Source organism: Bombina bombina, chromosome 10, assembly GCF_027579735.1.
Source record: "Bombina bombina isolate aBomBom1 chromosome 10, aBomBom1.pri, whole genome shotgun sequence".
NCBI classification, from domain to species: Eukaryota; Metazoa; Chordata; class Amphibia; order Anura; family Bombinatoridae; genus Bombina; species Bombina bombina.
This window is the reverse complement of record NC_069508.1, coordinates 49,423,552-49,450,377: the sequence shown is the minus strand read 5'-3', so window position 1 is coordinate 49,450,377 and position 26,826 is coordinate 49,423,552.

The following is a 26,826-nucleotide window of genomic DNA, read 5'->3' as shown; positions in this document are numbered from 1 at the left end:
ATAACATGTACCACAAGTCTCTAAACACCCCTAATCTGACACTTATTAACCCCTAATCTGCCGCCCCCGCTATCGCTGACACCTGCATTATTTTATTAACCCCTAATCTGCCGACCGAATATCGCCGCCACCTACATTATAGCTATTAACCCCTAATCTGCTGTACCTAACATCGCCGACCCCTACATTATAGTTATTAACCCCTAATCTGCCCCCCCCCCAACGTCGCCGCAATCTAACTACAAGTATTAACCCCTAATCTGCCGACCCGATATCGCCGCCACCTACATTATAGCTATTAACCCCTAATCTGCTGTACCTAACATCGCCGACCCCTACATTATAGTTATTAACCCCTAATCTCCCCCCCCCCCCAACGTCGCCTCAATCTAACTACAAGTATTAACCCCTAATCTGTTGACCTGATATCGCCGCAACCTAAAATTATAGCTATTAACCCCTAATCTGCTGTACCTAACATCGCCGACCCCTACATTATAGTTATTAACCCCTAATCTGCCCCCCCAACGTCGCCGCAATCTAACTACAAGTATTAACCCCTAATCTGCCGACCGCAAATCGCCGCCACTATAATAAATGTATTAACCCCTAAACCGCCGCACTCCTGCCTCGCAAACACTATAATACATTATATTAACCCCTAATCTGCCCTCCCTAACATCGCCGCTACCTACCTACAATTATTAACCCCTAATCTCCCGCCCCCAACGTCGCCGCTACTATAATAAGGTTATTAACCCCTAAACCTAAGTCTAACCCTAACACTAACACCCCCTAACTTAAATATAATTTAAATAAAACGAAATAAATTTACTATATTTAAATAAATGAATCCTATTTAAAACTAAATACTTACCTGTAAAATAAACCCTAATATAGCTACAATATAACTAACAGTTACATTGTAGATATTTTAGCATTTATATTTATTTTACAGGCAAATTTGTATTTATTTTAACTAGGTACAATAGTTATTAAATAGTTAATTACTATTTAATAGCTACCTAGCTAAAATAAATACAAATTTACCTGTAAAATAAATCCTAACCTAAGTTACAATTACACCTAACACTACACTATCATTAAATAAATTACCTACAAATTTACCTACAAATTACCTAAAGTACCTACAATTATCTATAATTAAATAAACTAAAGTACAAAAAAAACCAAAACACTAAATTACAAAAAAAACCCACTAAATTACAAAAAATAAAAAATATTACAAGAATTTTAAACTAATTACACCTAATCTAAGCCCCCTAATAAAATAACAAAGCCCCCCAAAATAAAAAAATGCCCTACCCTATACTAAATTACAAAAGTTAACAGCTCTATTACTTTACCAACCCTTAAAAGGGCCTTTTGCGGGGCATGCCCCAAAGAAAACAGCTCTTTTGCCTGTAAAAAAACCCACAATACCCCCCCCCCCCACAATACAACCCACCACCCACATACCCCTACTCTAACCCAAACCCCCCTTAAATAAACCTAACACTACCCCCTGAAGATCTCCCTACCTTGAGTCGTGTTCACCCAGCCGGGCCGAAGTCTTCATCCGATGGGGCAGAAGAGTACATCCAGACCGGCAGAAGTCTTCATCCAAGTGGGGCAAGAAGAGGTCTTCCATCCATCAGAAAAGTACCAAAAAACAAACAAACACTAAATTACCAAAAATAATAAAATATTACAATAATTTTAAACTAATTACACCTAATCTAAGCCCCCTACTAGCTATTAATATAGCTACAATATAACTAATAGTTACATTGTAGCTATTTTAGGATTTATATTTATTTTACAGGCAACTTTGTATTTATTTTAACTAGGTACAATAGTTATTAAATAGTTAATAACTATTTAATAACTACCTAGCTAAAATAAATACAAATTTACCTGTAAAATAAATCCTAACCTAAGTTACAATTACACCTAACACTACACTATCATTAAATTAATTAAATAAATGAATCCTATATAAAACTAAATACTTGCCTGTAAAATAAACCCTAATATAGCTGCAATATAACTAATAGTTACATTGTAGCTATTTTAGGATTTATATTTATTTTACAGGCAACTTTGTATTTATTTTAACTATGTACAATTGCTATTAAATAGTTATTGACTAATTAATAGCTACCTAGTTAAAATAATTACAAAATTACCTGTAAAATAAATCCTAACCTAAGTTACAATTAAACCTAACACTACACTATCATTAAATACATTAAATAAATTAACTACAAGTACCTACAATTAAATACAATGAAATAAACTAAACTAAAGTACAAAAAATAAAAAAATATTACAAGAATTTTAAACTAATTACACCTAATCTAAACCCCCTAATAAAATAACAAAGCCCCCCAAAATAAAAAAAATGCCCTACCCTATACTAAATTACAAAAGTTAACAGCTCTATTACCTTACCAGCCCTTAAAAGGGCCTTTTGCGGGGGCATGCCCCAAAGAAAACAGCTCTTTTGCCTGTAAAAAAACCCACAATCCCCCCCCACACATTACAACCCACCACCCACATACCCCTACTCTAACACAAAACCCCTTTAAATAAACCTAACACTACCCCCCTGAAGATCTCCCTACCTTGAGTCGTGTTCACCCAGCCGGGCCGAAGTCTTCATCCGATGGGGCAGAAGAGGACATCCAGACTGGCAGAAGTCTTCATCCAAGCGGGGCAAGAAGAGGTCTTCCATCCATCAGAAGTCTTCATCCAGGCGGCATCCTCTCTGTTTATCCATCCGGAGCGGAGCGGCAGCATCCTGAAGACATCCGACGTGGAACATCCTCTTCTTTCTTGATCCGACGACTAAATGACTGTACCTTTAAGTGACGTCATCCAAGATGGCGTCCCTTGAATTCCGATTGGCTGATAGGATTCTATCAGCCAATCGGAATTAAGGTAGGAAAATCTGATTGGCTGATTCGATCAGCCAATCAGATTGAGCTCGCATTCTATTGGCTGTTCCGATCAGCCAATAGAATGCGAGTTCAATCAGCCAATCGGATTGAACTTGAATCTGATTGGCTGATTGAATCAGCCAATCAGATTTTCCTACCTTAATTCCGATTGGCTGATAGAATCCTATCAGCCAATCGGAATTCAAGGGACACCATCTTGGATGACGTCACTTAAAGGTACAGTCATTTAGTCGTCGGATCAAGAAAGAAGAGGATGCTCCGCGTCGGATGTATTCAGGATGCTGCTGCTCCAGATGGATGAACATAGAAGATGCCGCCTGGATCAAGACTTCTGATGGATGGAAGACCTTTTCTTGCCCCGCTTGGATGAAGACTTCTGCCGGTCTGGATGTCCTCTTCTGCCCCATCGGATGAAGACTTCGGCCCGGCTGGGTGAACACGACTCAAGGGGCGCGATCCGATATCGATCGCAGTTTGCGGCGCAAGCGAGGGAACCGGCGTCGCCCGCAGTTTCAGCTCGCAACTCGAGCTATCCCATATAGGTCGCCGTCAGATGCTAACGTGCCGTAAGTCTCACAAACCAGCGATGTCCAGAAATCTGCGTAAGTACAAATTTCTGGCGTCGCCAGTGACTTGCGCCACGTTAGAATCTGCCGGCGCCTATAAAACCTGACTAAAGTCTAAAACACCCGCACTGTCTAACACGCCTCCCTAACATAGCCCGCACTGTCTAACACGCTCCCTAACATAGCCCGCACTGTCTAACCCTCTATCCGCTATCCCCCCTCACTAGCCTAACAATAAAAATGCTATTAACCCCTAAACCGCCGCTCCTTTACCCCGCCGCAACCTAATAAAATTATTAACCCCTAAACCGCCGCTCCCGTACCCCGCCGCCAGCTATATTATATCTATAACCCCCTAAAGTGAGCCCCTAACACCGCCGCCATCTATATTAAAATTATTAACCCCTAATCTAAGCCCCTTACACCGCCGCCATCTCTATTAAAATGATTAACCCCTAATTTAATCTACCTACCCTGCCGCCAGCTATATTATCTATATTAACCCTAAGTATATTATAGTTAATATAGTTATTACATTATATATATTAACTATATTAACCCTAATTATATTAGGGTTAATATAGTTACTATAGTATTTATATTAACTATATTAACTCTATCTAACCCTAACACCCCTAACTAAATTTATATTAAATTAATCTAATTCATTTATAAACTAAAATATTCCTATTTAAATCTAAATACTTACCTATAAAATAAACCCTAAGATAGCTACAATATAATTAATAATTACATTGTAGCTATGTTAGGGTTAATATTTATTTTACAGGTAAATAGTTAATTATTTTAACTAGGTATAATAGATATTAAATAGTTATTAACTATTTAATATCTACCTAGTTAAAATAATTACCCAATTACCTGTAAAATAAATACACCTACACTATCAATAAATGTAATAAACTACAAACATCTATCTAAAAATACAATTAAATTAACTAAACTAAATTACAAAAAAAAACAAACACTAAATTACAAAAAATAAAAAAAAGATTAAAAGATTTTTAAGCTAATTACACCTATTCTAAGCCCCCTAATAAAATAATAAACCCCCAAAATAACAAAAATTCCCTGCCCTATTCTAAATTCAACAAATTTCAAAGCTCTTTACCTTACCAGCCCTTAAAAGGGCCTTTTGTGGGGCATGCCCCAAAGAATTCAGCTCTTTTGCATTCAATAAATACAATCCCCCCCCCCCCATTACAACCCACCACCCACATACCCCTATTCTAAACCCACCCAAACCCCCCTTAATAAATCCTAACACTACCCCCCTGAAGTTCTCCCTACCTTGTCTTCACCACACCGGGCCGGACTCCTGATCCGATCCGGGCGATGTCGTCCTCCAAGCGGCAAAGAAGAAATCTTCCTCCGGCGACGTCTTCCTCCAAGCGGCAGCAAAGTCTTCAGTCTTCCGGCGGCATCTTCAATCTTCTTTCTTCGCTCCGCCGCCGCGGAGCATCCATCCCGGCCGATCGCTAAACTTGGAATGAGGTACCTTTAAATGACGTCATCCAAGATGGCGTCCGACGAATTCCGATTGGCTGATAGGATTCTATCAGCCAATCGGAATTAAGTTAAAAAAATCTGATTGGCTGATTGAATCAGCCAATCAGATTCAGGTTCAATCCGATTGGCTGATCCAATCAGCCAATCAGATTGAGCTCGCATTCTATTGGCTGTTCCGATCAGCCAATAGAATGCGAGCTCAATCTGATTGGCTGATTGGATCAGCCAATCGGATTGAACCTGAATCTGATTGGCTGATTCAATCAGCCAATCAGATTTTTTTAACTTAATTCCGATTGGCTGATAGAATCCTATCAGCCAATCGGAATTCGGCGGACGCCATCTTGGATGACGTCATTTAAAGGTACCTCATTCCAAGTTTAGCGATCGGCCGGGATGGATGCTCCGCGGCGGCGGAGCGAAGAAAGAAGATTGAAGATGCCGCCGGAAGACTGAAGACTTTGCTGCCGCTTGGAGGAAGACGTCGCCGGAGGAAGATTTCTTCTTTGCCGCTTGGAGGACGACATCGCCCGGATCGGATCAGGAGTTCGGCCCGGTGTGGTGAAGACAAGGTAGGGAGATCTTCAGGGGGGTAGTGTTAGGATTTATTAAGGGGGGTTTGGGTGGGTTTAGAATAGGGGTATGTGGGTGGTGGGTTGTAATGGGGGGGGGGGATTGTATTTATTGAATGCAAAAGAGCTGAATTCTTTGGGGCATGCCCCACAAAAGGCCCTTTTAAGGGCTGGTAAGGTAAAGAGCTTTGAAATTTGTTGAATTTAGAATAGGGCAGGGAATTTTTGTTATTTTGGGGGTTTATTATTTTATTAGGGGGCTTAGAATAGGTGTAATTAGCTTAAAAATCTTTTAATCTTTTTTTTATTTTTTGTAATTTAGTGTTTGTTTTTTTTTGTAATTTAGTTTAGTTAATTTAATTGTATTTTTAGATAGATGTTTGTAGTTTATTACATTTATTGATAGTGTAGGTGTATTTATTTTACAGGTAATTGGGTAATTATTTTAACTAGGTAGATATTAAATAGTTAATAACTATTTAATATCTATTATACCTAGTTAAAATAATTAACTATTTACCTGTAAAATAAATATTAACCCTAACATAGCTACAATGTAATTATTAATTATATTGTAGCTATCTTAGGGTTTATTTTATAGGTAAGTATTTAGATTTAAATAGGAATATTTTAGTTTATAAATTAATTAGATTAATTTAATATAAATATAGTTAGGGGTGTTAGGGTTAGATAGAGTTAATATAGTTAATATAAATACTATAGTAACTATATTAACTATATTAACCCTAATATAATTAGGGTTAATATAGTTAATATATATAATGTAATAACTATATTAACTATAATATACTTAGGGTTAATATAGATAACATAGCTGGCGGCGGGGTAGGTAGATTAAATTAGGGGTTAATCATTTTTATATAGGTGGCGGCGGTGTAAGGGGTCAGATTACGGGATAGATAAGGTAGATGGCGGCGGTTTTAGGGGCTCACAGTAGGGGGTTAGTTTATGTAGATGGCGGCGGGGTCGGGGAGCGGCGTTTTAGGGGGTAATAACTTTATTAGGGATTTCGGGGGGGGGGGGATCGCGGTTGACAGGGAGATAGACATTGCGCATGCGTTAGGTGTTAGGTTTATTTTAGAAGATCGCGGTTGACAGGGAGATAGACATTGCGCATGCGTTAGGTGTTAGGTTTATTTTAGCAGATCGCGGTTGACAGGGAGATAGACATTGCGCATGCGTTAGGTGTTAGGTTTATTTTAGCAGATCGCGGTTGACAGGGAGATAGACATTGCGCATGCGTTAGGTGTTAGGTTTATTTTAGCAGCTAGTTTAGGGAGTTACGGGGCTCCAATAGTCAGCGTAAGGCTTCTTACGGCTGCTTTTTGTGGCGAGGTGAAAATGGAGTAAGTTTTCTCCATTTTCGCCACGTAAGTCCTTACGCTGCATATTGGATACCAAATTGCGCGGGTTTGGTATACCTGCCTATGGCCCAAAAAACTGCGGGCGACGGCAGAAATATACTCGCGTAACTTCTAGGTTACGCCGTATATAGGATACCAAATCCGCGCAATTATTGGCGTCGCCGGCTTTTGCGGGCGACGCTTTATATCGGATCGACCCCAAGGTAGGGAGATCTTCAGGGGGGTAGTGTTAGGTTTATTTAAGGGGGGCTTGGGTTAGAGTAGGGGTATGTGGGTGGTGGGTTGTAATGTGGGGGGGGGAATTGTGTTTTTTTTTACAGGCAAAAGAGCTGTTTTCTTTGGGGCATGCCCCCGCAAAAGGCCCTTTTAAGGGCTGGTAAGGTAATAGAGCTGTTAACTTTTGTAATTTAGTATAGGGTAGGGCGTTTTTTTTATTTTGGGGGGCTTTGTTATTTTATTAGGGGGCTTAGATTAGGTGTAATTAGTTTAAAATTCTTGTAATATTTTTTTATTTTTTGTACTTTAGTTTAGTTTATTTCATTGTATTTAATTGTAGGTACTTGTAGTTAATTTATTTAATTTATTTAATGATAGTGTAGTGTTAGGTTTAATTGTAACTTAGGTTAGGATTTATTTTACAGGTAACTTTGTAATTATTTTAACTAGGTAGCTATTAAACAGTAAATATCTATTTAATAGCTATTTTACCTAGTTAAAATAAATACAAAGTTGCCTGTAAAATAAATATAAATCCTAAAATAGCTACAATGTAACTATTAGTTATATTGTAGCTATATTAGGGTTTATTTTACAGGTAAGTATTTAGTTTTAAATAGGATTCATTTATTTAATTAATTTAATGATAGTGTAGTGTTAGGTGTAATTGTAACTTAGGTTAGGATTTATTTTACAGGTAAATTTGTATTTATTTTAGCTAGGTAGTTATTAAATAGTTATTAACTATTTAATAACTATTGTACCTAGTTAAAATAAATACAAAGTTGCCTGTAAAATAAATATAAATCCTAAAATAGCTACAATGTAACTATTAGTTATATTGTAGCTATATTAATAGCTAGTAGGGGGCTTAGATTAGGTGTAATTAGTTTAAAATTATTGTAATATTTTATTATTTTTGGTAATTTAGTGTTTGTTTGTTTTTTGGTACTTTTCTGATGGATGGAAGACCTCTTCTTGCCCCGCTTGGATGAAGACTTCTGCCGGTCTGGATGTACTCTTCTGCCCCATTGGATGAAGACTTCGGCCCGGCTGGGTGAACACGACTCAAGGTAGGGAGATCTTCAGGGGGTAGTGTTAGGTTTATTTAAGGGGGGTTTGGGTTAGAGTAGGGGTATGTGAGTGGTGGGTTGTAATGTGGGGGAGGGGTATTGTGTTTTTTTTTACAGGCAAAAGAGCTGTTTTCTTTGGGGCATGCCCCTGCAAAAGGCCCTTTTAAGGGCTGGTAAGGTAAAAGAGCTGTTAACTTTTGTAATTTAGTATAGGGTAGGGCATTTTTTTATTTTGGGGGGCTTTGTTATTTTATTAGGGGACTTAGATTAGCTGTAATTAGTTTAAAATTCTTGTAATATTTTTTTATTTTTTGTAATTTAGTGTTTTGTTTTGTTTTGTAATTTCGTGTTTTTTTTTTTTTGTACTTTAGTTTAGTTTATTTAATTGTAGATAATTGTAGGTACTTGTAGTTAATTTATTTAATGATAGTGTAGTGTTAGGTTTAATTGTAACTTAGGTTAGGATTTATTTTACAGGTAATTTTGTAATTATTTTAACTAGGTAGCTATTAATTAGTCAATAACTATTTAATAGCTATTGTACCTAGTTAAAATTAATACAAAGTTGCCTGTAAAATAAATATAAATGCTAAAATAGCTACAATGTAACTATTAGTTATATTGCAGCTATATTAGGGTTTATTTTTCAGGTAAGTATTTCGTTTTAAATAGGATTCATTTATTTAATTAATTTAATGATAGTGTAGTGTTAGGTGTAATTGTAACTTAGGTTAGGATTTATTTTACAGGTAAATTTGTATTTATTTTAGCTAGGTAGTTATTAAATAGTTAATAACTATTTAATAACTATTGTACCTAGTTAAAATAAATACAAAGTTGCCTGTAAAATAAATATAAATGCTAAGATAGCTACAATGTAACTATTAGTTATATTGCAGCTATATTAGGGTTTATTTTACAGGTAAGTATTTAGTTTTAAATAGGATTCATTTATTTAACTATAGTAAATTTATTTTGTTTTATTTAAATTATATTTAAGTTAGGGGGTGTTAGTGTTAGGGTTAGACTTAGGTTTAGGGGTTAGTAACCTTATTATAGTAGCAGCGTCGTTGGGGGCGGGAGATTGGGGTTAATAATTGTAGGTAGGTGGCGGCGATGTTAGGGAGGGCAGATAAGGGGTTAATAAAATGTATTATAGTGTTTGCGTGGCGGGAGTGTGGCGGTTTAGGGGTTAATACATTTATTATAGTGGCGGCGATTTGCGGTCGGCAGATTAGGGGTTAATACTTGTAGTTAGATTGCGGCGACGTTGGGGGGGGCAGATTAGGGGTTAATAACTATAATGTAGTGGTCGGCGATGTTAGGGACAGCAGATTAGGGGTTAATAGCTATAATTTTAGGTTGCGGCGATATCAGGTCAGCAGATTAGGGGTTAATACTTGTAGTTAGATTGCGGCAACGTTGGGGGGGGCAGATTAGGGGTTAATAACTATAATGTAGGGGTCGGCGGTGTTAGGGACAGCAGATTAGGGGTTAATAGCTATAATGTAGGTGGCGGCGATATCCGATCAGCAGATTAGGGGCTAAATAATGTTATTATAGGGTTTGCGATGTGGGGGGGCCTCGGTTTAGTGGTTCATAGGTAGTTTGTGGGTGTTAGTGACTTAGTGTACTAAATGGGTGTTAGTGAATAGAACAGAATTCAGCCAAATCGAATGTAGGTGGCGGTGATATCGGGTCGGCAGATTAGGGGTTAATACTTGTAGTTAGATTGCGGCGACGTTGGGGGGGGCAGATTAGGGGTTAATAACTATAATGTAGGGGTCGGCGGTGTTAGGGACAGCAGATTAGGGGTTAATAGTTATAATGTAGGTTGCGGCGATATCCGATCGGCAGATTAGGGGTTAAATAATGTTATTATAGGGTTTGCGATGTGGGGGGGCCTCGGTTTAGTGGTTCATAGGTAGTTTATGGGTGTTAGTGACTTAGTGTACTAAATGGGTGTTAGTGTACTAAAACATACCGAATTTCGGAACCGAATAGAACCAAATTCAGCCAAATCGAATCCGAATAAATCCAAAAAGTCTGAATCGATCAAAACCGAAAACTAAACTAATTTTTTAGCCGTGCACATGTCTATTTTTTATTTTATGTAACTTAGATGTTTATATTTTTCTGTAACTTAGGGAGTTTAGTAGAGTAGGGTTAGTTTGTGTTGGGATTTTGGCGGTTTAGGGGTTAATAGTGTAGGGTACTTGCAGTGGGCTAGTGACAGTTTAGGGGTTAATAGATTAGATGGGTAATTGTGGTGGGCTAGTATAGAGGTTAATAGTGTAGGGTAGTTGCTGGGTAGTTGCTGTAAAATAGTGGCCATCAGCTAATCGGAATTAAGGTAGAAAAAATCCTATTGGTTGATGCAATCAGCAAATAGGATTGAGCTGGCATTCTATTGGCTGATTGGAACAGCCAATTCTATCAGCCAATCGGAATTGAAGGGACGCCATCTTGGATGACGTCACATAAAGGAACCGTCATTTATTAAGAAGACTTCGATGGAAGAGGATGCTCCGCGCCGGATGTCTTGAAGATGGACCCGCTCTGCGTCGGATGGATGAAGATAGAAGATGCCGTCTGGAGGAAGACTTCTGCCTGTCTGGAGGACCATTTCGCCCGGCTTGGATGAAGACTTCTCCTGGCTTCGTTGAGGACTTTGGCCCGGTTGGGTGAAGACTTCTCCCAGTAAGGTGATCTTCAAGCGGTTAGTGTTAGGTTTTTTTAAGGGGGTATTGGGTGGGTTTTAGAGTAGGGTTAGTTGTGTGGGTGGTGGGTTTTAATGTTGGGGGCGGATTTGTATTTTTTTTACAGGTAAAAGAGCTGATTACTTTGGGGCAATGCCCCGCAAATGGCCCTTTTAAGGGCTATTTGTAATTTATTGTAGGGTAGGACTTTTTTATTTTGTTAGGGGGATTAGATTAGGTGTAATTAGTTTAAAAATCTTGTAATTTGTTTATTTCTGTAATTTAGGGGGGGGTTGTACTTTAGATAATTTTATTTAATTGTATTTAATTTAGGTAAGTCATTTAATTATAGTGTAGTGTTAGGTGTAATTGTAACTTAGGTTAGGTTTTATTTTACAGGTACTTTTGTATTTATTTTAGCTAGGTAGTTATTAAATAGTTAATAACTATTTAGTAACTATTCTACCTAGTTAAAATAAATACAAACTTGCCTGTAAAATACAAATAAACCCTAAGAGAGCTACAATGTAACTATTAGTTATATTGTAGCTAGCTTAGGGTTTATTTTATAGGTAAGTATTTAGTTTTAAATAGAAATAATTTAGTTAATGATAGTTATTTTTATTTAGATTTATTTAAATTATATTTAAGTTAGGGGGTGTTAGGGTTAGACTTAGATTTAGGGGTTAATAACTTTAATATAGTGGCAGCGACGTTGGGGGCAGCAGAGTAGGGGTTAATAAATGTAGGTAGGTGGCGGCGATGTTAGGAACGGCAGATTAGAGGTTAATAAAATGTAACTAGTGTTTGCGAGGCGGGAGTGTGGCAGTTTAGGGGTTAATATATTTATTATAGTGGCGGCGATGTCCGGTTCGGCAGATTAAGGATCAAAATTTTTATTATAGTGTTTGCAATGTGGGAGGGCCTTGGTTTAGGGGTTAATAGGTAGTTTATGGGTGTTAGTGTACTTTTTAGCTCTTTAGTTGAGAGTTTTATGCTACGGCGTTGTAGTGTAAAACTCTTAACTACTGACTTTTAAATGCGGTACCAGTCTTGACAGGAGAGGGTCTACTTCTCACTTTTTGACTCGTAATATCGGCGCTATGCAAGTCCCATTGAAAATATAGGATACGCAATTGACGTAAATGGATATGCGGTATTTCCAAGTCTGGCCAAAAAAGAGAGCGGTACACCTGTACCTGCAAGACTCGTAATACCAGCGGGCGTTAAAAAGCAGCGCTGGGTCCGCCCAACGCTGCTTTTAAGCCTAACACCAAACTTGTAATCTAGCCGATGGTTAATTGTTGTATTCATTTTTTTTTTTTTTTTAAATATTTTTATTGAGGTGAAAGATAAAGTAGTACATAGTAACCACATACATAGGCCTCCAGCCAGTGGGGGCGGTTTAGAAAAGTAGACATCACTGTTTATACATAGAGCGTTACAACAATAATAGAAGGCATGCAAACATTTCAGACAATAAGAAACTAATAACCATAAGCAATTCCAAGAAATGTAATGTAATCTAAGTGGTTAATGAACCTGTGAATCAACCTCAGATTTTAAAGTTTTTGGTATATAGGACCCCTTTTTAGGTCCTCACATCTGTATCTTCTTATTAAATTCAATAACATATAGGGTCAAATATAAGCACTTGTTGCTAGAATGATACAAAGATAAGTGAATAGAGTATGGGGGGAGGGATTATTATATAGGGCCCTTTTTGGGTCCTCCAGACTATAAACATATACCTATATCACAGAAAGGTTTATCAACCATAACTATGATGGACTCTTATGTATTTTTTTAGGGGGTCTTCGATGGGATCTGTGTCCCTTAGCTTAATGAATAAGCTCCAAAAAGGGGGGGGGCGGAGCCAAGTAATATAGAATATGAGCAAAATAAAATAAACTGATGTCATCAGCCGTATCCGGGCATGACCTAAAATCTGGTATATAATTCTTGCAACATAGAATTTGCAATTGAAACTGCAGCTGCAGCTCAAGCATCTATTTAGGAGATTGTGCAATATTGCAGTCTCTAACATAACTCAGGGGACAGGAGAGTAGCGTTAAACAATTAGTTTGTTTTTAAACCGATAATATACTATATCTATAAACTCAGATGAAGGGAGCAATAAAAAAAAAAAAAAAAAAAAGAACAGTAACATTTTATGGATTCAGAAAGTGTTATGCATACATATTAAACAGTTATATCAAAGGTAAGCAATATTATAGCCAAACTACAGTTAATAAAATTATTTTACATTGATAAGTTGACAAGCCTGTCCTAACTCCATTGGTGATAAATCTAATATGGTGAAGCACAAGTACCTGTCTATTTCTGGATAATGGCGCATCTAGCAAGGTACTCATAGCTAATGTCAGCTATGTCGGAGCATGATGTCAACGCTAGGGCAAACAGCTTTGATAAAAAATATATCTCTGCAGTAGTACGTCTGGGATTATGTAGGCCTATGGCCAAGCGTTATACTCCTGTCTCCACAAATATAGGCACGTGTCTATGTACAAAGCTATATTATACACGCCTAAAGTATCCATAGTAGTGGGGTCCCCTAGTTTATTAACATAGTAGTACAGTGCAGTGCGGTGTGCCACAAAAGATGTAATCCGCTATTTTAGAAATGCTGTGCTAAAAGTAGCCGTGCTATGGGGCACCTGGGCATCGCCAGCATATATCTAAGTTCAAGGGAATTTGGGGAAAAACGACTAGTTTAGAAGTTGGAGGGTCAAAGTATCCAATAGACATATATCAAAATGGACCTAGCTTGGTGGCAACTAGTGTTCTATATAGGAGTGAACCCACTTGCTGGTACTTGTATATTAAAAAGCTGAGGAGTAAGTCAAACTAGTTAAAGGGTGAACGCTATCAGAATGTGGCTTGGATCTACTAATCTGAGGGTAACCATTGCCTACAGTATGTTCCCCTGCCTCGGCCGCGGACAGAGGAACAAACATCTAACTATAGTGTGTGATAGACCATTACTCCCCAGGGAAAAATAACCATCCAGAGATGCCATCTTTCCGTCTAATAAGTTGGTGGATATATTCAAATTTATGTACCATATAGTATTCAATGACAGGAAGTGCATAAAACATAGCAAAGACAAATGCATTAATAGAATACCTGTTCAAAGACTGCTTTTAAGTTTCACATAAGCTAATACCTAATAGGAGGACATAGCAGGAACAATAATGAACAAAAATAAATTGTAGCCCGTTGGGGGCGGGAGATTGGGGTTAATAATTGTAGGTAGGTGGCGGCGATGTTAGGGAGGGCAGATTAGGGGTTAATAAAATGTATTATAGTGTTTGCGAGGCGGGAGTGTGGCGGTTTAGGGGTTAATACATTTATTATAGTGGCGGCGATTTGCGGTCGGCAGATTAGGGGTTAATACTTGTAGTTAGATTGCGGCGACGTTGGGGGGGGCAGATTAGGGGTTAATAACTATAATGTAGTGGTCGGCGATGTTAGGGACAGCAGATTAGGGGTTAATAGCTATAATTTTAGGTTGCGGCGATATCAGGTCAGCAGATTAGGGGTTAATACTTGTAGTTAGATTGCGGCAACGTTGGGGGGGGCAGATTAGGGGTTAATAACTATAATGTAGGGGTCGGCGGTGTTAGGGACAGCAGATTAGGGGTTAATAGCTATAATGTAGGTGGCGGCGATATCCGATCAGCAGATTAGGGGCTAAATAATGTTATTATAGGGTTTGCGATGTGGGGGGGCCTCGGTTTAGTGGTTCATAGGTAGTTTGTGGGTGTTAGTGACTTAGTGTACTAAATGGGTGTTAGTGAATAGAACAGAATTCAGCCAAATCGAATGTAGGTGGCGGTGATATCGGGTCGGCAGATTAGGGGTTAATACTTGTAGTTAGATTGCGGCGACGTTGGGGGGGGGGGCAGATTAGGGGTTAATAACTATAATGTAGGGGTCGGCGGTGTTAGGGACAGCAGATTAGGGGTTAATAGTTATAATGTAGGTTGCGGCGATATCCGATCGGCAGATTAGGGGTTAAATAATGTTATTATAGGGTTTGCGATGTGGGGGGGCCTCGGTTTAGTGGTTCATAGGTAGTTTATGGGTGTTAGTGACTTAGTGTACTAAATGGGTGTTAGTGTACTAAAACATACCGAATTTCGGAACCGAATAGAACCAAATTCAGCCAAATCGAATCCGAATAAATCCAAAAAGTCTGAATCGATCAAAACCGAAAACTAAACTAATTTTTTAGCCGTGCACATGTCTATTTTTTATTTTATGTAACTTAGATGTTTATATTTTTCTGTAACTTAGGGAGTTTAGTAGAGTAGGGTTAGTTTGTGTTGGGATTTTGGCGGTTTAGGGGTTAATAGTGTAGGGTACTTGCAGTGGGCTAGTGACAGTTTAGGGGTTAATAGATTAGATGGGTAATTGTGGTGGGCTAGTATAGAGGTTAATAGTGTAGGGTAGTTGCTGGGTAGTTGCTGTAAAATAGTGGCCATCAGCTAATCGGAATTAAGGTAGAAAAAATCCTATTGGTTGATGCAATCAGCAAATAGGATTGAGCTGGCATTCTATTGGCTGATTGGAACAGCCAATTCTATCAGCCAATCGGAATTGAAGGGACGCCATCTTGGATGACGTCACATAAAGGAACCGTCATTTATTAAGAAGACTTCGATGGAAGAGGATGCTCCGCGCCGGATGTCTTGAAGATGGACCCGCTCTGCGTCGGATGGATGAAGATAGAAGATGCCGTCTGGAGGAAGACTTCTGCCCGTCTGGAGGACCATTTCGCCCGGCTTGGATGAAGACTTCTCCTGGCTTCGTTGAGGACTTTGGCCCGGTTGGGTGAAGACTTCTCCCAGTAAGGTGATCTTCAAGCGGTTAGTGTTAGGTTTTTTTAAGGGGGTATTGGGTGGGTTTTAGAGTAGGGTTAGTTGTGTGGGTGGTGGGTTTTAATGTTGGGGGCGGATTTGTATTTTTTTTACAGGTAAAAGAGCTGATTACTTTGGGGCAATGCCCCGCAAATGGCCCTTTTAAGGGCTATTTGTAATTTATTGTAGGGTAGGACTTTTTTTATTTTGTTAGGGGGATTAGATTAGGTGTAATTAGTTTAAAAATCTTGTAATTTGTTTATTTCTGTAATTTAGGGGGGGGGGGTTGTACTTTAGATAATTTTATTTAATTGTATTTAATTTAGGTAAGTCATTTAATTATAGTGTAGTGTTAGGTGTAATTGTAACTTAGGTTAGGTTTCATTTTACAGGTACTTTTGTATTTATTTTAGCTAGGTAGTTATTAAATAGTTAATAACTATTTAGTAACTATTCTTCCTAGTTAAAATAAATACAAACTTGCCTGTAAAATACAAATAAACCCTAAGAGAGCTACAATGTAACTATTAGTTATATTGTAGCTAGCTTAGGGTTTATTTTATAGGTAAGTATTTAGTTTTAAATAGAAATAATTTAGTTAATGATAGTTATTTTTATTTAGATTTATTTAAATTATATTTAAGTTAGGGGGTGTTAGGGTTAGACTTAGATTTAGGGGTTAATAACTTTAATATAGTGGCAGCGACGTTGGGGGCAGCAGAGTAGGGGTTAATAAATGTAGGTAGGTGGCGGCGATGTTAGGAACGGCAGATTAGAGGTTAATAAAATGTAACTAGTGTTTGCGAGGCGGGAGTGTGGCAGTTTAGGGGTTAATATATTTATTATAGTGGCGGCGATGTCCGGTTCGGCAGATTAAGGATCAAAATTTTTATTATAGTGTTTGCAATGTGGGAGGGCCTTGGTTTAGGGGTTAATAGGTAGTTTATGGGTGTTAGTGTACTTTTTAGCTCTTTAGTTAAGAGTTTTATGCTACGGCGTTGTAGTGTAAAACTCTTAACTACTGACTTTTAAATGCGGTACCAGTCTTGACAGGAGAGGGTCTACTTCTCACTTTTTGTCAGACTCGTAATATCGGCGCTATGCAAGTCCCATTGAAAATATAGGATACGCAATTGACGTAAATGGATATGCGGTATTTCCAAGTCTGGCCAAAAAAGAGAGCGGTACACCTGTACCTGCAAGACTCGTAATACCAGCGGGCGTTAAAAAGCAGCGCTGGGTCCGCCCAACGCTGCTTTTAAGCCTAACACCAAACTTGTAATCTAGCCGATGGTTAATTGTTGTATTCATTTTTTTTTTTTTTTTAAATATTTTTATTGAGGTGAAAGATAAAGTAGTACATAGTAACCACATACATAGGCCTCCAGCCAGTGGGGGCGGTTTAGAAAAGTAGACATCACTGTTTATACATAGAGCGTTACAACAATAATAGAAGGCATGCAAACATTTCAGACAATAAGAAACTAATAACTATAAGCAATTCCAAGAAATGTAATGTAATCTAAGTGGTTAATGAACCTGTGAATCAACCTCAGATTTTAAAGTTTTTGGTATATAGGACCCCTTTTTAGGTCCTCACATCTGTATCTTCTTATTAAATTCAATAACATATAGGGTCAAATATAAGCACTTGTTGCTAGAATGATACAAAGATAAGTGAATAGAGTATGGGGGGAGGGATTATTATATAGGGCCCTTTTTGGGTCCTCCAGACTATAAACATATACCTATATCACAGAAAGGTTTATCAACCATAACTATGATGGACTCTTATGTATTTTTTTAGGGGGTCTTCGATGGGATCTGTGTCCCTTAGCTTAATGAATAAGCTCCAAAAAGGGGGGGGGCGGAGCCAAGTAATATAGAATATGAGCAAAATAAAATAAACTGATGTCATCAGCCGTATCCGGGCATGACCTAAAATCTGGTATATAATTCTTGCAACATAGAATTTGCAATTGAAACTGCAGCTGCAGCTCAAGCATCTATTTAGGAGATTGTGCAATATTGCAGTCTCTAACATAACTCAGGGGACAGGAGAGTAGCGTTAAACAATTAGTTTGTTTTTAAACCGATAATATACTATATCTATAAACTCAGATGAAGGGAGCAATAAAAAAAAAAAAAAAAAAAAAAGAACAGTAACATTTTATGGATTCAGAAAGTGTTATGCATACATATTAAACAGTTATATCAAAGGTAAGCAATATTATAGCCAAACTACAGTTAATAAAATTATTTTACATTGATAAGTTGACAAGCCTGTCCTAACTCCATTGGTGATAAATCTAATATGGTGAAGCGCAAGTACCTGTCTATTTCTGGATAATGGCGCATCTAGCAAGGTACTCATAGCTAATGTCAGCTATGTCGGAGCATGATGTCAACGCTAGGGCAAACAGCTTTGATAAAAAATATATCTCTGCAGTAGTACGTCTGGGATTATGTAGGCCTATGGCCAAGCGTTATACTCCTGTCTCCACAAATATAGGCACGTGTCTATGTACAAAGCTATATTATACACGCCTAAAGTATCCATAGTAGTGGGGTCCCCTAGTTTATTAACATAGTAGTACAGTGCAGTGCGGTGTGCCACAAAAGATGTAATCCGCTATTTTAGAAATGCTGTGCTAAAAGTAGCCGTGCTATGGGGCACCTGGGCATCGCCAGCATATATCTAAGTTCAAGGGAATTTGGGGAAAAACGACTAGTTTAGAAGTTGGAGGGTCAAAGTATCCAATAGACATATATCAAAATGGACCTAGCTTGGTGGCAACTAGTGTTCTATATAGGAGTGAACCCACTTGCTGGTACTTGTATATTAAAAAGCTGAGGAGTAAGTCAAACTAGTTAAAGGGTGAACGCTATCAGAATGTGGCTTGGATCTACTAATCTGAGGGTAACCATTGCCTACAGTATGTTCCCCTGCCTCGGCCGCGGACAGAGGAACAAACATCTAACTATAGTGTGTGATAGACCATTACTCCCCAGGGAAAAATAACCATCCAGAGATGCCATCTTTCCGTCTAATAAGTTGGTGGATATATTCAAATTTATGTACCATATAGTATTCAATGACAGGAAGTGCATAAAACATAGCAAAGACAAATGCATTAATAGAATACCTGTTCAAAGACTGCTTTTAAGTTTCACATAAGCTAATAGCTAATAGGAGGACATAGCAGGAACAATAATGAACAAAAATAAATTGTAGTCTAGAGCAAGGTGAACACATGCCATCAATGAAGTACCATTATCAGCAAACATATATCTCCGTAAAAAAAGTGATTTTATAAGATCATAGGAGGCAGACCCACTATGTAAACTCTTACAGTAATAATGAAACCTAAATTATTACGCACACAGATTATCACTATGAGTGAACAATATATACAGACATGTCTCAGATGGTGCATCAGAGTAACTATCAATGTAGAGGATAGCAGAGAATAAACTAAAAAAACTGTAAGACTGATAAACATAAGATAACCTGTATAACCTATATCTTCAATGTCCAAGAACAGGAGATCTATCCTACCCCAGCTTTTTGTACAGTTCCTGGGGTCAAATCAGCCATCCACACGGTACTACAGTCATGTCTATGAGAAGGGCTAGTATCCGAGTCTATGAGTCCCTTTGAGCTGTTACCCTCCATTATTTCAAACATAGATACTGCCATTATTGGAGCCCTTGTCTCACAAACTTTGTATGCCTCCAGGCTAGTGAAGCATGTCCATGCTTGTTCAAATGGGTATGCAGGGCAAAATCGATCCCCAGCGCAGAGAACACTATTCACCCCCGAAGGGGGCCACAAACAGATCTCACATGCCGCATCAGTATGCTGGACCACACCCGATGTTTTCCATGCAGTCGGGTCCATCTCCTCCGCAAGGCTGTCTCCTGCAGCAAGAAATGTACAACTCTCCTGTAACATCAGGCCATTCTGAGGCTCCCAAAACACATCAGTCTCAAGTGAATATCCATACCAGGCAGGTGCTTTAGTTTTCCGGCTGGTTAGGCAGTGTATACTGTTAGACTGTGTCCCTGCCGCAGCATACAGCTCTGTTAGATCGTGTGAGGGAGGTCTAGGCTGAGTAGTAGGCTCATCATATGTACTGTCACCCTCCGAAGCGGTCTGGGTCTCAGTAGTCTCAGTTGTCTCCACCCGACTGAAGTTTTCCAAAGTCAGCTCCCAGGTCGCCACTTCGGGTCGTCCAGATAGTAGCACGGGTTCTGAATCAGATAGAGTGAGTGCTAGAATTAACCTATGTTCCAACTCAGCAAACTTTTTATTCAATATTTCAAGCAGTCTTCTCTCATAGTTAGGCATTTTCGGTGTTAGGACGCCACGTGTGTTGCAATATGGCCGCTCTGCAGAGCTCCCGTCATAAAGCTCCATACAGAGAAAAGTGGATTTTAGTTGCTTGTAAATGCCCCCAGGTCTCTAGGCAACACCCCGCTGGTCAATATACTCTTAGATATAGAAATTGCACAGATGTAGCTGGTCTGATCGGCCAAAAATATAGTTAATTTGCCAGTTATAGCTGGAGCTATGATCAAACGTGACCGTTCAGTTGTAGAGCTTGCTCCGCCCCTGTATTCATTTTTTGAATATGGCTTAACCCTTTTTGAAGACCTATTGCCTCAAATTCATGTGCACTCACATTGTAGGTTTTTTTAATCATTGCCAAGGAGAGGTTAAAGGAGTGTAGGTGCAGTTAGACTTGCCATCTTTTTTGAAGAAAAATGTTGGCCATGATTACTAGCATAAATAAGCTTAAGTAATTATGTGGCATAACAGAGACATAGAGGCCGAATTATCAAATGTCTGTCGGACCTGATCCGACAGTGCGGATCAGGTCCGACAGACATCGCTGAATGCGGAGAGCAATACGCTCTCCGTATTCAGCATTCCACCAGCAGCTCACAAGAGCTGCTGGTGCAGCGCCGCCCCCTGCAGACTCGCGGCTAATATGCCACCAGCAGGGACGTGTCAATTGTGGCGACTCCTGTCCGGATCATCAGAGCAGACGGACAGGGTTATGGAGCAGCGGTCCTTAGACCGCTGCTTCATAACTGCTGTTTCTGGCGAGTCTGAAGACTCGCCAGAAACACAGGCCCTCAAGCTCCGTTCAGAGCTTGATAAATGGGCCTCTATGGATGCTAGAATCAATTTTAAATGATAACTTATTTTATATTGTATTCCCCCACACTTATGTTTTACCACAACTGAACTTTTACTTCTATATTTATTCTTTATTAGCTGAATTGACTTTAACTATAAAAATACCAGCTATACCATAATATTATCTGGTTGGCTAGCAACACTAGGTTCAGCTGCATCATGTGCTTGCAGTGCTCGGTATAGAGAAAAAGATGTAGCCACACAACAGACTTACCATTCAGGGAGAGAGATTTCACGGGGTAATGCTCTATTGTGAAAGTGGAATGTGGGAATAGCGTGTCACATGATAGGCCACACCCACACCACACCCCCTCAAAAGTATTGAAAAAAGTTGCCAAAACCTTTTGAAATACATTATATGGATACTGATACTGGCAAAATATATTTTACAAAAATAAAACAGATATTCACTAGAAATAGTAGGGGGAAAAAAAGCCTGCAGCTCAAACCAAACAAATATTTCTAAAATCTCTAAACACAAGCTGCAAAATTTCTTTCACGCACAGATTAAATTTCCTTTGAGGTGAAAGACATAGGAAATTAAAATGACTTTACAGTGTGTGTGACATATATTCAGCAAGTAACATCAGCACAATAAATACTTCACAGCATTGCATGAATACACTATTGTATTTAAACAAAAGCAGATGACAGGTGAAAAGATAAATAGGCTGACATCTTCCCTAATGTTGACTGTTTTTCATGTTTCTGAAATGCTTTTCCAAGAAGCAATAGCTAATAAATATCAAAGCCCTCCAGATATTTAGAAAACATTAAAACCATGTAACTTGAATGTGAAAAAAAAAAACCTCAACAGTTTCAGAATAATAAATCCAGTAAAGCAAAGAGAAATACACTGAAATGAACATTTTAAACCGTTGTTTAAAGTTAAAAAATATATTTTTTGTAAGATCAAGAAATGCAAAGAATTGTGACTGGAGGACTTTATCTTTACACTTTCTATTGCTCCTTAAAGGGACAAAAAAACAGATTTTTTTCTTTTATGAATCAGACAGAGCATACAATGTTTTAAGTTTCCGCTTCATTCTCTTTGTATTCTTTGTTGAAGAGAATACCTAGGTAGGAAGCACGTGCATGGCTTAAAGGGACACTGAACTCAATTTTTTTTCTTTTGTGATTCAGATAGAGCATGACATTTTAAGCAACTTTCTAATTTACTCCTATTATCAAATTTTCTTCATTCTCTTGGTATTTTTATTTGAAATGCAAGAATGTAAGTTTAGATGCCGGCCCATTTTTGCTGAACAACCTGGGTTGTTCTTGCTGATTGGTGGATAAATTCATCCACCAATAAAAAACTGCTATCCAGAGTTCTGAACCCCAAAAAAAGCTTAGATGCATTCTTTTCTTTTAAAGATAGCAAGAGAGCGAAGAAAAATTGATAATAGGAGTAAATTAGAAGTTGCTTAAAATTGCATGCTCTATCTGAATCACAAAAGAAAAAAAATTGGGTTCAGTGTCCCTTTAAACATTACATGGGAGCAAACACTGCTGCCACCTAGTGCTCTTGCAAATGTATAACTGCTAAAAGTATTCTTGCAAAAGTGCTGCTTCAGAGGTGTGTATGCTCCTGAGCCTTCCTACTTGCTTTTTAGCAAAGGACACAAAGGACATAATAAAAGTAAATTGGATTTTCTTTTAATTCTACAGTTTATCTAAATTTGAGTGACCCTTTAAAGCAACATGGATGTCAAAACTAAACATTCATCACTCAAAAAGAGTGTACAATTTTAAACATATTCCAATTTACTTCTGTTTTCAAATTTAGCTTTTTTTTATCTTAGTGTGCATTTTTTAAACTTAGGGGCATATTTAACATTGTGCGAGCGGACATGATACGAAGTAGCGTATCATGTCCGCTGCACATCACTGCACATTGAAAATTGCAGACAGCATACGCTGTCGGCATTTATCATTGCACCAGCGGTTCTTGCGAATTGCTTGTGCAATGGCGCCCCCTGCAGATTTGCGGTCAATCGGCCGCTAGCAGGAGGTGTCAATCAACCCGATCGTATTCAAGTTATGGAGCAGCGATCTCTAGACCGTAGCTTCATAACTTCTGTTTTCGGCAAGCTTGATAAATACGCTCCATAGCTCCTTTGCATAAAAGATAAATGCAGGAGTGCGCATGTATCTTAAGCACTATTTGTACAACTTTTCAAGCGTTGATGCAAACAATTCTGCTATATAGTGCTCAAGACCTGCTCCCAATTCTACCTCAGTATGCTGCCATGGAAGAAAGCTAAGTTTCAATAATAAAATAGGTACATTTGATAATAAAAATAAAATGGATGAGAAAATGCATTAGCATTTATTTCTTCTCTTTGAGCCAAGAGTAGATTATTTTGAATATCTTAGGTTTTCAAGCTGAACCTTGATTGACAAGTACGTTTGCCTGTATACATTTTCTTGCCTTTAGCAGTTTTAAATATACTAAGGGGGTTGACAGTGGAATGGGTGAGTTAACCTTTTCCAAGGTATTACATAATTTTCAGGAGCTCTGAAGACGTGCTGCCAGAGATTTGTTTCTTTTTCCTCTTTATCTTTTACTCCTTATTGATAGCACAGTGTGAAGATCTTTCTGCAGAAGGAGGAATACTCAATAGTATAAAAAGTGATTCCTCATTATATGATCAGACGAAAGAAAGCTATATAAGGCATTCTAGTCTTATGTTATTTTAAAGAAGCTGAATAGATTTCTTAAAAACAAAGTTTAAAATTCTTGTTTTCTATACTAAATTTGAGATTTTGTATGTCACTAATAAATAAGATGAATAAAACATGCCCAAGTACTGACCTCAGAGGCACACCAGTAGTGACTGTCTCCTACTTTTTTTTTTCTGCAACACTGGCAAACGATGTAATAAAATCTTGATAAGATATATCTACTCATCTACTATGACCTATCACTTAAGTTATATAGTCATTTACCTAAGTCTGTCAGAAAAATAAATCTATTTTTAAACCTATAAGTTGTTTAGTTTTATGAAATACATATATTTTATTTATTTTTTCCTTTAAAGAGTTTCCACTAAAGTGACATGTTACCCAAATGTTAAGGGCCAGATTATGAGAGATGCACTAACAGTTACAAGCGAGAGATATCGGGTTTATCGTGGCTTTTTGCACGTGTCGGAATGAGAGCTCGTATTACAAGTTGAAAGTAAATGTAAGAGCACAATCGTGATTTACGTTAGAATGATTACCGCAATCTCAGAGCTCTGGTTAACTGTTTTGCAAAACAAAAATGTCATGAAAAACATAAAAATACATTTAAAAGTACACTTACACTCATAATAACACCAGCTAGTAAAAATTATTAAAAAGAGATATTGCACAAAAATTACAAGGGCTCAAAGATATGAGGTCTCAGGTGTTAGAATAAAATATAGGCAAAGAAAGGGCTTTAACAGAGATATATACATACACATGTCTAAGAAAAATGTTGTCTTTGCAAAGAAAGATACGCAGCAGCAAGCAGGAACAGCTCAACAAGTCCTGGAAAAGCCCCAAAGATCGATTGATACCACATCTAAGAGCAAGAGATGGTACAAATGTAAATACATAGAGCGAAATAGATCCAAAAGTGTATAGGATATCTGCGAATGTGGAGGCTGAAAAAGTTGGACTGAATATACTACCTTATACCGAAGGGTTACAGCTTGCTCATTTATTTCAAGCATCGCATCTTGTTTAAACCGGCTGGAAAGTGTGACCTAGAGGAAAACATGCACAGCAATATGGGATATCCACTGAAGGGGAAGCCAAAATGTCAGGCTGAAGTACTAAAGCAATAGGATTTACAGGTCATATAAATACAGATCTCTTTCTTGTTAGCCACACAGGTTTGCTATTTAAAAGTAGAGCTAATAAGTGGCAAAGTTTCAGGACATTATTCACATATGCTGCGAGTGCTAAGTGTCAGGGTTTTTTCCTTGTTGTGTTTGCCATGTGCTGCTGGCAGCCATTTTACTCACCTCCCTTCCTGACTATGGTGCATTGTGGGGGATACTGCTCATTTCCTGCACTTCCTTTTATGGCCAGACTGGTGTGCATCATCCATGTGAGACAGGATGCAGTCTCAGAATTGTGATGTCATCACTTATTATTTAAAGGGCCTCTGTTCAGTATGCTTTGCCTTTGCGTTGTCTCAGACCTGTTTGTGAGAGTTCCTGTGTATTACCTGGCTGTCTGACGGACTTCCTGGTTCTTGATCCCTGGCTTGTTCCTAATTTTGCTGTTTTCCATGTTCCTGATTCCGGCTCGTCTGACTATTCGCTTTGGCTCTTGACTCGGCTCGTCTGACTACCAGCTCTGGTTTTGACTTCTGGCTTGTTATTTGACTTGTGGACTTTTTATTATTTTTTGCTATTAATAAAGGTGTGATTATTTTTGCACTTATCGTCTCAGTCTGATTCCTGGCACCCTGACACTATGGTAGTTGAAAAATGTACTTAAATTGAACAAGACACTAGACAATTGTTTCATTTTTTTCTCTAAGGGCAAGATTACAAGTCGGGTGGCATATCTGTTTTTCGTGGTTGTGAAAACACTGCACCCATTATGGCTTTTTCGCATCTGGGGTTGCACAGGTATTACAAGTTGCAAAATAACTTATATTTTGCGCATATAAACCCGCATCACTCAAACAGCCAAATTCTGTGCTCGTTCACGTATTCACCCATAGAAGTCAATGGAGAAGACAAATAGAAAAAAAAAACTAAAACCCTAATCTGTTAAGCAAAGCCCATGACATATTCTCCTCAAAGTGTACATGAAAATACAAATATTTCATATTGTGAAAATGTTTTCGTAACGGAATATGTTCTATTTATTTATAAATAAATATTTCTCTATATATGAGATGATTTTTGGACTGATATATCTATTTATTGCGAGATATGTACAGGTAGCCCTCAGTTTACGCCGGGGTTAGGTTCCAGGAGGAATGGTTGTAAATTGAAACCCAGTTTATAATGTAAGTCAATGGGAAGTGAGGGAGTTAGGTTCCAGGCCCCTCTCAAAATTGTCATAAGTAACACCTAATACATTATTTTTAAAGCTTTGAAATGAAGACTTTAAATGCTAAACAGCATTATAAACCTAAAAATATAGATTGTATCATCATCAAACTAAGTTTAATGAACAAAAACATTTGCTAACAGCACTTATTGAAATAATCACACAACAGACTGCATCATCATTAAACTAAGTTTAATAAACAAAAACGTTTTTTTTACTTGCATTTTTCTGCAATCAGTTCTCTGCATTGTTAGCATGGTAGATAATATTGGGTCTGCACCTATTCTATGCATTTCAATCTGCTGTGATTCATAGGCAGTTAGGCACCCTCACCTCAAGCAGCTGGACAGGAAGATAATAGGGAAGTGGCTGCTAAAACTTGTTGCTCAATAGATCTGGTCTGATCTGTGTACACAGATCAATTTAAGGCTGTTAAGTTGCATAACTTTGCTGCAAAACAAGCGGACAGCTCCACCTACTGGCTATTTTAATTAGTGAATTGCTTTCCAAAAGCTTTTCAATATCAGTCACATGACTGAAAAAAAAGGTTGTTATTCTGAAACAGCGCAAATTGAACCGGCGTAAACCGAGTGCCACCTGTATATGAATATATATATGTCTATAAATCTCGAGATCTATATGCGAATATCTCTTTGAGATATTGTTTAATGTGCATAAGATTGTAATATG